The following is a 14,349-nucleotide window of genomic DNA, read 5'->3' as shown; positions in this document are numbered from 1 at the left end:
ATGCAGTATCCAACAGTCAGCAAGGTGCCAGAGGGTCAGGCTGTCGACTTACAATGTGCCATGTACAATGCCAGTGTGATTGACACTGATGTCCACTGGCATTACCAGAGAGCTGGCTACCACACTGAGTGGCTGATCAGCCAGTTTGTGAATGGCACCATTACCAAGTCCCGGGATTCCCACCACCGTTTCCAGCCTTCCCGGAATGTCGGCAGCAACAGCTACATTCTGACCATTGTGAATGTGACCCTCAGTGATACAGCTGTGTACAGATGCAGTGTGTGGAGCTACATCCATGGAGCAGGGACCCAGCTCAATGTCACTGGTAAGTCAATGCTGAGTGACTGGTGTGTGCCTGGAATGGAAGGAAGCATACAGAATGGCAGAGTGCTCATCCAGGCCTTCATTCCAGAGATTGAATTAGGTTGGGCTGGTTCAGAAGTCAGGCATGGAGGGACATAAGTGAGAAACAGAATCGCAGAATGGCAGAGGAGACCATTCGGCTCATCACATCTTCACCATCGCTCTGAATGATCAACTCCCCTCGTGTCTATCCCCTCCCTTCTCCCTGTAACCCTGAACATTTCCCCAGTTCAGATAACATTCTCATTCCATTTTGAATGCTTCAATTGAACCTGTCTCCACCACGCTCTCAGACAGTACATTCCAGACCCTAACCACTCACTGTGTGAATCTGTCTCCATGATGTGGAGATGCCGTCGTTGGACTGGGGTAAACACGTTAAGAAGTCTGACAACACCAGGGTAAAGTCCAACAGGTTTATTTGATCGCTCAAGCCATTAGCTTTTGGAGCACTGCTCCTTCATCAGGTAAGTGGGTGTCCTGTTCACAGACAGGGGACATAAAGACACAAACTCAATTTACAAATTAATGGTTGGAATGTGAGACATGGAGACAGATTCACACAGCGAGTGACTTGCATTCCAAACATTCTTTTGAAAATTGAGTTTGTTTCTTTATCTGTCCTGTTTGTGAACAGAGCTCCCAGTTACCTGATAAAGGAGCAGCGTTCCGAAAACTAGTGGCTTCTGCAACTAAATAAACCTGTTGGACTTTAAACTGGTTTTGTCAGACTTCTTGTTGAATCTGTCTCCACCACACTCTCAGACAGTACATTCCAGATCCTCACCACTCGCTGTGTGAAAATGTTTTTTTCTGAATTTCACTTTGATAAATTAATTAATTTTGATTCCCTGTGGTTCTCGAACCTTTCACAATGTGAACAGTTTCTCCTGATCTCTTGTCAGACCTCCAATGGTTTTGAATATGTGTCAAATCTCCTCTCCACCTTCTCTCCCCCATGGAAATCAGTCCTAATTTCGACAATCCTTCTCCAAAGCCCAGGAGACTGTATGCTTTATTAGCTGGTCTCTCCACCTGTCCTGTCAGCTTCAATGAATTATACATTTACACACTCAGCTGCCTCTGTTTCTGCGTCCCCTTTAGATTTGTAACCCTTATGTACATTGTCTCTTTATGTTCTTCCCACCGACATGTATCTCCTCACATTTCTCCATGTTGAACTTCATCTGCTCCCTGTCTGCCTGCTCACCATACGACCATCAGACCATAAGACAGAGGAGTAGAATGAATCCACTCGGCCCATCGAGTCTGCTCTGCCATTCAATCATGGCTGATAGGATATTTATCCCCATTCTCCTGCCTTCTCCCCATAACCCCAGATCCTCTTACTGATCAAAAACCTGTCTATTTCTGTCTTAAAGACACTCAATGACCTGGCCTCCACAACCCTGTGTGGCAATGAGTTCCACAGATTCACCACTCTCTGGCTGAAGAAATTCCTTCTCATCTCAGTTTTAAAGGAGTGTTCCTTCACTCTGAGGTTGTGCCCTTGAGTTCCAGTCTCTCCCACCAGTAGAAACATCCTCACCACGTCCACTCTATCTGGGCCTTTTTTAATTACATCGACCTTTAGATATCATCAGCATCCTTTTGTTATATTTTAGACAGACAATGTAGGTTCCAAATCAATACTAACTTCAGCACATTGTCGATGAAAGAAATGTACACAACTTCAAGTTTAATTCCTGGGGTTGAAGTTGCAGAGGTGCGTCTGCCAACTCCAGTTAAACCCCGTCTCTCTGTCACCGTATCTCTGAATTCCCCGACAGAGCAAAATCTCTCTATTCCAGCCTTAAATGTATTTAACAATGGAGCATCCACATCCCTCTGGGTGCAGCACTGGAGAGATGGTTGCTGAGTGAGTGAGGTTTGGTGAGTGTGGACAGGCAGGGGAAGGCGGATCATTCCTCATCCTCCCAACTTCACACAAACAAGCGTTTGGAAGTTCTGGGGTTTTTTTGAATGTTCCCCTGCGCTTCTTTGGTATTGGTGCAAACTGCCATTGGATCAGGGGTCTCTGCCCTGCTGTACGACTGATCTTTGGACTTGTTTCAGATCCATAAAAAAAGGCAACAATGATAGAGGAAGAAGCCATTCTGTGGCACTGGCCTTTCATTCCAGGCTGTTAACTTGCCACGTATGAAAGGGACAATTTTACCCGAATGTGCTCAGCAGAAACTGACGGAAACAGGTTCTGTCTGATTTTATTTCCATTCCGGTCGATGTACATTACTCAAACTGAAGCTGTAGTGTGTGTAACGTTCTGATATTTTACAGAAGAATCATCCTACAATAATCCGTGGACTTCATATCCCGTTTTGTTAATCGTCGCTATCATTCTGTCCTTGGTTGTCTTGTTCTGCGTTGCTCTGCTCACAGGTTATCTTGTGAAAAAGAGGTTCTGTTCAGCAAGGAACTCCACACCAAGGTAAAGATGATTCATCTTGTGTCTGTTGCTGTAACTGGACAGGGGCACTATTTTATAACTTGCTGCTTTTCGTGAGCAGTAACTTTTCCCTTGTAGTGTACAGTTCATGGGGAGTGACCTGCTACTGATGAGAGCCACACATGTCTAGATACTCAGCTGGTGCCAGTCATCTCCAAGTGTCACAGCATCACACTGACTCCAGCACTGACCAACAGGCACCTAACTGCTGCTGAGAGTCAGGAAGGTTTGAACAGTTAAAGTACGAAACATCACCCTCAGGATATAAGTGCTGGATAATTCCCCACCTAACGAACTCAATCATGCGCTGGTTTCATAAGAACATAAGAAATAGGAGCAGGAGTCAGCCATCTAGCCCCTCGAGCCTGCCCCGCCATTCAATAAGATCATGGCTGATCTGTCGTGGCTCAGTTCCACATTCCCGCCCTCTCCCCATAACCCTTAATCCCCTCGCCTATCAAAAACCTATCCACCCGCGTCTTAAAAATATTTAGCGAGGCAGCCTCCACCACTTCAACGGGCAGAGAATTCCAGAGATTCACCAACCTTTGAGTGAAAAAGTTCCTCCTCAACTCCGTTCTAAACCACCCCCCCTTTATCTTGAGGCTGCGCCCCCTAGTCCTACTGCCCTTTCTGAGTGGGAAGAGCCTCTCCACCTCTATCCTATCCATCCCATTCATCATCTTATATGTCTCAATGAGATCTCCCCTCATTTTTCTAAACTCTAACGAGTACAAGCCTAGTTTAGAACATCGAACAGAGAATATCGAACATTACAACGCAGAACAGGCCCTTTGGCCCACGATGTTGCGCCGACCAATTAAGAAAAAGCAATGACCCTCTAACCGAACCCAATCCCTTTCCATCCATAAACCTTTCCACGGACCTCTTAAACACCCCCAAACTAGGCACATCTACAACTGCAGCAGGCAGGGCATTCCATTCCCCCACCACCCTCTGGGTAAAGAACCTACCTCTGACATCCGTCCTATAACTACCACACCTTAATTTAAAGCTATGTCCCCTCGTGCTGGCTTTCTCCATCCGAGGAAAAAGGCTATCACTGTCCACCCTATCTAAATCTCTAATCATCTTGTATGTTTCAAAAAGGTCACCTCTCAATAAGGTTTATTCAGCCTCTCCTCATAGCTCAACCCCCACAACTCCGGTATCAGCCTAATAAACCTCCTCTGCACTCCCTCCAAGGCCAAAATATCCTTGCGTAAGTGCGGCGACCAAAACTGCACACAGTACTCCAGCTGCGGCCTCACGAGTGCCCTATACAGCTGCAGCAAGACCTCCCTACTTTTATATTCAATCACCCTTGCTATGAAGGCCAGCATCCCATTCGCCTTCCTGACCACCTGCTGCACCTGCAGGCTGGGTTTTTGCGACTCATGCACAAGGACCCCTCGGTCCCTCTGCACTGTCGCCTGCTGCAGTTTTTTGCCACGTAAGTAATAGTCCTTCCTATCATTATTCCTACCAAAGCGGACCACCTCACATTTGCCAACATTAAATTCATGCCTGTGTCTCGCTCGCTGCACAGTCCCTCATGATGCTCAGACCAAGTGAGAATGGACACTCTGTGTAAGCAGCCTACTTCAGCCATTACCCTCCCCACAAGGAAACAATCCGATCATATTTACCCATCCTGATCAAGCTTCCCAGCATGCCTTCTGATTTTGGTCAAATTCTTTGTGTTATTGCTGGAGCAAGTTCTGTTTATTGAGGGAATGAATCGATCAATCTTGTTCAGTCGTGAAATCTTCCGTAAAAAACTCAGATGGGAAATCCATGTTGCAAAATCTAAACTGCATCTCTACCCAGAGTGTGAATATTACAGCGCTGTTCTGTGGTAAAGCCTCAATGAAGCTAATGTGTGGCATTTCTTTCGGGATCCTGATGGAGACCAGAACCCTGTGTACGCAACAGTGGATAGTAAGTAAATTAATTCAATCATTATTGCAAAGTTTGGCAGGAATTACTCTCAATCCCAGATGTCCCTTTGATGTGGATAGTTTTGTGATGTAATTAACTTGCTAATAATTTGACCAATTCATTGTCTGACTGACAGAATTTACTGTTAAAGGTTGTAAATCTACATCCTACAGAATGAAGATGGCAGGAGGCTGCCCCCAGCCTTGTCGCTGCACTGTGAAACACCCCCTCAGTCTGGCAATGCTGCAGCCAGTGGTTCCAAAGAGATAGAAACTTCCAGAAAGGAACAGCCTCCTCTGTGTCACCAGCATGTAGTGATCATGCCTTTGTCGATGGAGCACATTGTCCGTTCACAGAGGGATTCCTCGGGATAGAGAAGGTTCAGATCTGACCCAGTAAAGAGTTTAAAGATGGTGAGGTTTTGATAGAGAGAAAATCTATTCCCTCTGGTGAACGGATCAGTAACCAGCGATCATCGATTTCAAATCACTGGGTAAAGATCTAGAGGGCAGATGGGGAGAAATGAGAGTTGTCGGGATGTGGAATACTCGAGCTGGGAATGTGGTGGAAGCTGATTCCAGAAATAATGGGAAAAGAGAGTTGGACAAGTGCTGGAGGATGAGGAATTTCCAGGATTGTGGATAAAAAGCAGGAATGTGGGATGAAGCACAATGGCTCTATTAATGAGCTAGTACAGGCTGAATGGGACGAATGGCCTCCTCCTGTTGTGTGAGATTCTAATTTGGATGATGAGTTTTTGAAGACAGTGCAGCTGATGGAGAATAATCCCCATCTCCCCCATTAGCTTCACTCTGAGAAAACTGCCCAAGGTGACACGGGCATTTTTCAATCGCTCTCATTCCAAGTTTAAAAAGCTCCATCTTTCCGTGGATCTATTCGGAAGTAACATCGTTGTGTTTCCTTTTAGATCAAACCCAGCGCAGCAAACGAGGAGCAGCTTCTTCTGCCTTGGTAAGGAAATGTCGTCCAGCTGTTGTGTTTTACTGTATTTTTCATACTTCAGCTTTGCAAACTGCTTCCAAAATAGGCAGTACATTGTATTCCACAGGAGCACCATCCATATTACTGTAAGAATGACAAATCATTGCAGTGTTACAGACAGGAGAGTGAGAACAACCTGCACTGAGTTCCCCACACCACCTGTCTGTCAGCAGAAGCACTTTTCACTTCTTTTTGAAGAATGTGGCGGCATCTTTTCCAAATCCTTTAGTTTGTGTGAACCAATTTCCGAAGAAACTGCAGGAAACTCGAGTTATCATTAACTCCGAAAGTTAACTTCAACCTGGAGAGGAATGTTCACAACTTCCCATTCCACCACATACACACCCCCTCACACACACACCCTCACACTCCCCTTCACACACACACACCCCTTTAGACTTCCCCTCACACTCCCCTTCACACACACACACACCCACATACACTCACATACAACTTCATCAAACCCCCACTTACACCCTCACACACACATCCTCTCACACACACCCTCAAACACAGCCTCACACACACTCTACGCTCACACCCATGCACATGCACCCCCTCACATAAACAACCCACTCACATGCACACTCACACACACGCACCCTCACTCCAGTCCAACGCCGCCAACTCCAGGAGAGGTAAGATGGGTTTCGAGGGATTGGGCTAAACAAAGACAATTGGGACTAGTTCAGTGGTAAAAACTGTGTAGTATGGACAAGTTAAGGGAAAGGGCTTGACTCCATGCTGTAAACTGCTGTGACTCAATGACACACACACACACACACACACACACACACCCCATCATGCAGAGACACCCCCCTCACTCATGAGGAACTATTGGGAATAGGTTGGTCAGATTCACCTGTACTCTGTCCTTCTCCTGGCTGCTGCCTGACCTCTGCTTCTCTCGAGGAACTCCATTCCGACCCACAATGCACCCTCAGTATAGGGAAGGCTCTCCCTCCCGTTGTATCAAAGTGAGAATTGGAGATGTGTGAAAGAGAGATGAGATTGCTTTCACGGGATGTGGGTGTCGCTGGTTAGGCCAGCATTAATGAATGGCAGGACACTGGAAGCTCAGAGGGACAGATGGATTTTTTTTAGAATCCTTAACGTTAGTTGTTGTTGAATATTTGACTTCTTTGAAAACTTCAAAAATTGGTTCAAAAATCTCAATTTTTCAAAAGATAGTTCGGATAAGGAAAACCATTCGTCTCAATTTATGCATCAAAAACATCCCCAGATCCTCCATTGTTGCATCTCTTGGTTTCTTGAATGTTTCCAAGATTTTCTCTCTATATTCTATCGAGCGGTTATTAACTTATTGGCCACTTTAAAATCGAATTCAATGATCTATTGGCTTTATTGCTTGTTGCACACGTCAAAAGGAAGAATCTCTGAACTTCAGCCGTAGTTATTTCAGTCCCTGTCAGAGTAAGCGTTGTCTGTTCCTCCCTCTGCACAGCCCGTTATATTCCAGCTGCTCAAAATGCCCCCTTACAGATTTTATCCCATTTATCTGATCTGAACTGCCTCTTCCAAACCCGTTGCATTTCCTAGTTTTATGATCTCGGCGAATTTGACCAGTTTTGCGTTCCTGAATTCAACTCATTGATGTAAATTGGAGTTGGTTGTGGTCGCAATGCCCACACTGAGTTCCGTGGTGAGCGCTCTTGCCCCGAGTCATGAAGTTCCACGTTCAAGTCCCACCCAGGAGTTAACGCACACGATTCATTCCTGACACTTTGTACCAAAGCAGTTTGTTGGAGGTGCTGCTTTTCAGATGTGGTATTCAGGTGGGAGCAGAAGATCCCACGACCTTGTCTTGGAAGAATAAGGAGTGCTGTCGCTGGTGTCCTGACCCTCAATAACCATCACGCAAAAAAAGATTATTTGGTTCTCACATTACTGTATGCAAATTGCCGGCCTCATTTCCTACAACAGTTTGACTACAAATCAAAAATACTTCATCGCCGTTTTGGTGGTTGTAGGGCTGCTATATAAATGAAAAACTGCCTAACTCTCCATCTCCCAAAACTAGAGCTTTTCCAAGGATCAGCCCTTGCTCCAACTTCCAAAAACAAAAAGTAAGCGCCACATCCATCCAATGTCTTTTCTCCAGAAATCGATCATCACAAACCTCGAAATAAAATGAATTCCTTTTCACTTAGGGAAGTGGATGGCAGTAATTTAAACCATGCATCGATAGCCAGTGAGATCTCTTAAATCATGATCACAGCAGTGACTCAAATTGAGGGGTGGGGGCTGGAGGGGTGGGGGTGGGAGGAGGAGGAGAGACACAAACGAGTCGGCGCTTTCACTCGGATAGCAAGTTCCACTGTAAATAAATCAGTTTCTGGAAATACTATAAGTAGACGTTGGCTCGGCTACAAACAAAGATCAAATTAAAGTCTGGCCAGCTATGTTTAAGAAGTGTGATCACCAAAACATCAACTACACACAAAACAAGGGTTTATTCCCATTCTGGTTAACTGGGATTTAAAGTGTGCTCCTGTTACCCACAAGAACACTCCACAGCTCAACTGTTGCCCACAAGAAGGCGCTCCAGGTCTGAGTGCTACATTAATTCGCCTCTTTCCACACCAGTTCATTGAAAAGCAAAAGCACACAATAGCTGCTGCAAAAACTGAAAATTTATTGGCTCCCCGGAATATTGTTTAAACGCAGTTACTCATTAGTAATCTTCAGATTTGCTTTACATCTCCCTTTCTAAAAAAATAGCAAACATTAACATTCAGGAAAAAAAATCAAAGTACATCCTCTACAATATCTCATATCACTGTTAAAGTTTACCTTAAATTTTCCAAAAAATGAAATGCACGTAGTGGATTCGAAAAAAACAGCAAAAAAATTATGGCGTTCTCTTAATTCCATAAACTATGTATTTAAATAACTGAGGTAGATTCCTGGGCTATAGATATTCAACCAGCAACATTAGATTGTAAACAAATTCAGACAAAGGGTGTACATTCAGTCACTATAAAACGTGTATTCCCAGACTCAGTATAATCTCAATGTCCACGTATTTATTATTAGTCTAGGAAGCCTGGAAGGGGATATAAGAACATAAGAAGTCGGTGCAGGAGTAAGCCATCTAGCCCTTCGAGTCTGCCCCGCCATTCAATAAGATCATGGTTGATCTGAAGTGGCTCAGTTCCACTTTCCTGCTTTCTCCCCATAACCCTTAAACCCCTTGCCTACCAAAAACCTATCTACCCGTGTCTTAAATACATTTAGCGAGGCAGCTTCCACCACTTCAACCAGCAGAGAATTCCAGAGATTCACCACCCTTTGAGTGAAGAAGTTCCTCCTGAAATCTGTTCTAAACTGCACCTCCCCACCCCCCACCTTATCTTGAGGCTGTGCCCCCTAGTCCTGTTGTCCTTTCAGGGCAGGAAGAATCTCTCCACCTCTGCCCTATCCATCCCCTTCATTATCTTATACGTCTCTGTAACATCCCCCCTCATCCTTCGAAACTCCAACGAGTACAGACCCAGTCTATTCTTTCTGGATTTTCAGAAGGCGTTTGACAAGGTACCTCACAAGAGGTTATTGCAGAAGGTCAGGGGACATGGAGTTGGGGGTAGGGTGTTAGCGTGGATAGAGGATTGGTTGTCAAATAGGAGGCAGAGAGTGGGGGTCAATGGGTGCTATTCGGATTGGCGGTTGGTGACTAGTGGGGTGCCCCAGGGGTCGGTGCTGGGGCCTCAGCTATTTACCATTTACATAGATGATCTGGAGGAGGGAACTGAGTGCAGGGTGTCGAAATTTGCTGATGACACCAAGATTGGGGGAAAGGCAAATTGTGCGGAGGGTGTGGAGAGTCTGCAGAAGGATCTAGATAGGCTGGGCGAATGGGCCAGGAAATGGCAAATGGAATTTAATGTTGGCAAGTGTGAGGTGGTCCACTTTGGTAGGAAGAATGGTAGGAAGGACTATTACTTACGTGGCGAAAAACTGCAGCAGGCGACGGTGCAGAGGGACCTCGGGGTCCTTGTGCATGAGTCGCAAAAACCCAGCTTGCAGGTGCAGCAGGTGGTCAGGAAGGCGAATGGGATGCTGGCCTTCATAGCGAGGGGGATTGAATATAAAAGTAGGGAGGTCTTGCTGCAGCTGTATAGGGCATTGGTGAGGCCGCAGCTGGAGTACTGTGTGCAGTTTTGGGCGCCGCACCTGCGCAAGGATATTTTGGCCCTGGAGGGAGTGCAGAGGAGGTTTACTAGGCTGATACCGGAGTTGAGGGGATTGAGCTATGAGGAGAGGCTGAATAAACTAGGCTTGTACTCGTTAGAGTTTAGAAGAATGAGGGGAGATCTCATTGAGACGTATAAGATGATGAATGGGATGGATAGGATAGAGGTGGAGAGACTCTTCCCGCTCAAAAAAGACAGTAGGACTAGGGGGCACAGCCTCAAGATAAAGGGGAGGCGGTTTAGAACGGAGTTGAGGACGAACTTCTTCACTCAAAGGGTGGTGAATCTCTGGAATTCTCTGCCCGTTGAAGTGGTGGAGGCTGCCTCGCTAAATATTTTTAAGAAGCGGGTTGATGGGTTCTTGATAAGAGAGGGGATTAAGGGTTATGGGGAGAGGGCGGGAAAGTGGAAATGAGCCACAACAGATCAGCCATGATCTTATTGAATGGCGGGGCAGGCTCGAAGGGCTAGATGGCCTACTCCTGCTCCTATTTCTTATGTTCTTATTTTCTTATGTTCTTATTTAGTCTCTCTTCATAGCCCAACCCCCTCATCTCCGGTATCAGCCCAGTGAACCTCCCCTGCACTCCCTCCAAAGCCAAAATATCCTTGACAAGTGCGGCGACCAAAACTGCACACGGTACTCCAGCTGCGGCCTCACCAGTGCCCTGTACAGTTGCAGCAAGACCTCCCTGCTTTTATATTCTATCCCCCTCGCTATAAAGGCCAGCATCCCTTTCACTTTCTTGATCACCTGCTGCACTTGCAGACTGGGTTTTTGCGACTCATGCACAAGGACCCCCAGGTCCCTCTGCACAGTAGCATGCTGCAGCTTTTCACCCTTTAAATAGTAATCCCTCCTACTATTATTTCTGCCAAAGTGGATAACCTCACACTTGCTAACATTGTACTCCATCTGCCAGGTCCTCGCCCCCTCGCTCAGCCTATCCAGATCCCTCTGCAGACTTTCCACACCCTCTGCACAATTTGCTTTTCCACTCATCTTTGTGTCATCAGCAAATTTCGACACCCTACACTCAGCCCCCTCCTCCAGATCATCTATATAAATGGTAAATAGCTGAGGCCCCACCGATCCCTGCGGCACTCCACTAGTCACCAACCGCCAATCAGAATAGCACCCATTGATACCAATTGATATTTGGGCTCACAATGCCTTTTAAGGGTTGTTTTTTTTCATTAACGGACCCTCTTGCTAACGCAGTTTCTGGTCTTCAGTTTAGGGATAGTGGGCAGCAGCTTGGAGAGTGGGCAGTGTTTGATGGTGTGTCTCCGTTGGCACCGCACAGGGGGCATGTGTAGCGCCTGAGGATGGGGCACAGCACCCGGCCGTCGGGGCTCTTCAGGATGTGGCTGGTGGACAGGGTGAGCGACTCGTTGTTGTTCCGGCAGGAGACACAGATCTGCAGCTCTGCCTTGGCCCTGCCGGCTCACTGCTGAACAGGAGGAGGAGGGGGTGGTGGAGGGTGGTGCTGTTGTTGCTGCTGCTGCTGGTGGTGACAGTGGGCCAGTTGCAGGTGGCTCTTGTTGTCCATCATGATCACATCCAGCCGGTTCCAGTGGCCGGGCTCCCTCTCTCTGTCGGCCCGCTGCTGTTGCTGCAGCTCGCCGCCGCCGAGGAGGGGCTGAAGTCGGCGAAGCCCCCTCCAGCCCGCTGGCCCGCAGCGCGTCCTGGTGCGAGCACAGCCCCAGCTGCAGCGAGCGGGCCCGGCAAGCCCGGGGGGGGGGGGGGCTGCAGCTTCAGTTTGTCTATAACAGGCCAATCGGGTACTTGGTACTTCCAGGTTCAAAAACGTTTCCTGACGGTTCATTGATGAGATCTTGAGGCTTGTGTGTCCAAACACAATTACTGTTATTGGTCGGCTTTAACTATGTACAGCTCCAAATATAACCTTGCATGGAACTGTTCCATACAGGCTTGCTGCTTTTCCGTTTGCGGGACAGTTTCAGCAATCTTGTTCTGGGAGTCATCTCAGTTTCTTTCTCTGTCTGAATTGCTGATTCTGCATCAATTTCAATGTTTTTACCTCTTCAGTTAATCTCTCATTGTCAAGCTTCCTTCTTCAAGCTCTCATTCTCCTGATTCAATTCTTCACTGAACCTGTTCTTATTTCCAAGTTGCCTTCTGTGGAACTCAGTTTATTCTCTATTGTCTCATTAAATTCTCCTTCTTCTTCACTTCATTCTGTCAATTTTACAACTTTTTTTCCAATTTGTTGTCAGTGATCTCATCACTGTGCAGAGGCCGGCAATCCCCCGGCTGTCCCAGTCCCTACACATCGTCAGACTGTCTCTGTGGAAGGTAGGACTCCAGCCCGTGGGGTGATGACCCACTCTCTGTCTCAATCAGTGCCTCAAGGCAGGTGACCCTCTGCTGCTGTGTTCCCTTTAAAGGGACAGTCACTACATGTACTTTACCACTTGCTGAATTAAAATGTTTTAGAAATCAGCAGATTCATGGAAATATAAATGTCTCCAGATTATAATTCCTGACCCTTTGTCATCAGGATTTATTACATTCCAATTTTTACAATAACTCCTTGATCTAATCTTTACAGTTTACATCTTGTTACAGAATTTGGAAGATTCTCCAGCAGACTTGAACTCAACGTACATGGTAAATATCTCTCCCCACAATGCACTGGGATATGTCTGAGGATCAACATTCACCACATGCTCAAAGTTTTCCGCTTTCTGCGATCTCATTGGTCCCAAGTATTGTATTGACAAGTCTATCCAACCAATCACAAGCAATGGGAATGGGCTGGGTGACGAAACAAATATCCAATCATGTTGGAGTTCCCACTGGATTCTCATGTCATTGGCTGAGTGTGCTGGTGAATTACTATCTCCACTTTCCAATCTCATTCCTGTCCAATCCCAGCCTCGCACCATCACCCCCTCCTCCCCAAACCACAGGGACAAATCTCTTTATCTCCCCCTGGAGCAGCACAGACTCTCTGCTCTCATTCCCAATCCCCTGTCTCCATGATCACTGCCAACCTCACAAAGCTGTGGCCACTCTCTGTGTCGCACAATTCTCAGAGAGAGTGAGAACCCTCCATTAATATTCCTCCTCTCACAACCTCCAAATACCTCAAAATCCTTTACACCGAGTGAAGAGCTTTGGAGGTGCAGTCATTGCTGTTTAGGATAGAAAGGAAACAATTGGAACACAGCAAGAACACAGGGAGAGCTCTGCTGCTTTTAGAATATTAAATCATAAATATGGGGTGAGGATTCACTGCGCCCCCTCCAGCCTGCTCCACTAGTCAACACAACCAAGGCCAATCTTCCCCCTCACATCCACTGTCCCAGCCATTCCTCAAACCACTTAATTCCCAGAGAGACCCAAAATCTGTCCATCCCAGCCTTCAATTCTCTCATCGATGGAGCACCCACACCCTCTGGGGCAGCGAGTTCCAAAGATTCACAACCCTTTGAGTGAAGGCATTGCTTCAAAGTCGTGCTGTGAGATTCAGCACATCCACCTGACAGAGGGCCTCGGTCTAACACCTCGTCCAAAAGGCTGCCCTTCTGACACTGCAGCACTCCCTCGGTACTGCACAGAAAAGGCAGCCTGGGTTACAGAATCAAATCTCGAGACTGGGGTTTGAAGCCACAATCAGCCTCAAAATTCAAGCTTGCTTCCACTGAGCCAACACATAGGAATTCGGGAAGCTGTCCATCCAAATCGAGTCAAATAAATTACTGTCAACTTGAAAGGAATGTTATTAGAATATAAAAATATTACAAATAAGCTTCTCATTGTACACATGTTACTGGATCACAATCTCTAACATGTCTCTATTTTCTGTTAGGCATTACAGCAAAGACCTGATTCTATATACAGTGACCTTAAAGGTATGTTTCTATTCCATTTCACCAAGGTTCAGGAAAAGCAGCTGATTTAGAACCTTAGAATCCCTACAGTGCAGAAAGAGGCCATTCAGACCATCGAGTCAGCATGACTCTCTGAAAGAACATCTCACCTATGCCCTTCTATCAGCCCTGTTCCTGTAACCCTGTGCATTTACCATGGCCAATCACACATGTCTAACCTTTACATCTTTGAACACTAAGGGGAATTTTACAATGGATTATCCAGCTGACCGACACATCCTTGGACACTAAGGGGCAATTTACCATGGATAATCCACGTAACCGTCACATCATTCAAATGACCTGTTTTGTATCAATGGAGAAACTGAGGGAAACTTTCACTCAGAATGAACCCTTAACCACATCTCTGCATAGAATTGACAGAGAGCTGTGAGTCCAGGGTGGCAATGGACCATTATTAACCCCGTGGGCTAACACTCTGAATGCTGTGTGTGATATATA

At 46.4% G+C, this 14,349-nt stretch overlaps 1 pseudogene; it reads right to left on the bottom strand.

The window, feature by feature from the left end:
- Positions 1-11,184: 11,184 nt before the first annotated feature.
- Positions 11,185-12,711, bottom strand: LOC145350503 (uncharacterized; annotated as a pseudogene).
- Positions 12,712-14,349: the final 1,638 nt, after the last annotated feature.

Source organism: Carcharhinus amblyrhynchos, chromosome 12 (assembly GCF_965287045.1).
Source record: "Carcharhinus amblyrhynchos chromosome 12, sCarAmb.v2.hapA, whole genome shotgun sequence".
Classification (NCBI taxonomy): Eukaryota; Metazoa; Chordata; class Chondrichthyes; order Carcharhiniformes; family Carcharhinidae; genus Carcharhinus; species Carcharhinus amblyrhynchos.
The sequence above is the reverse complement of the archived record's forward strand: the minus strand, read 5'-3'. Positions and strand labels throughout refer to the sequence as shown.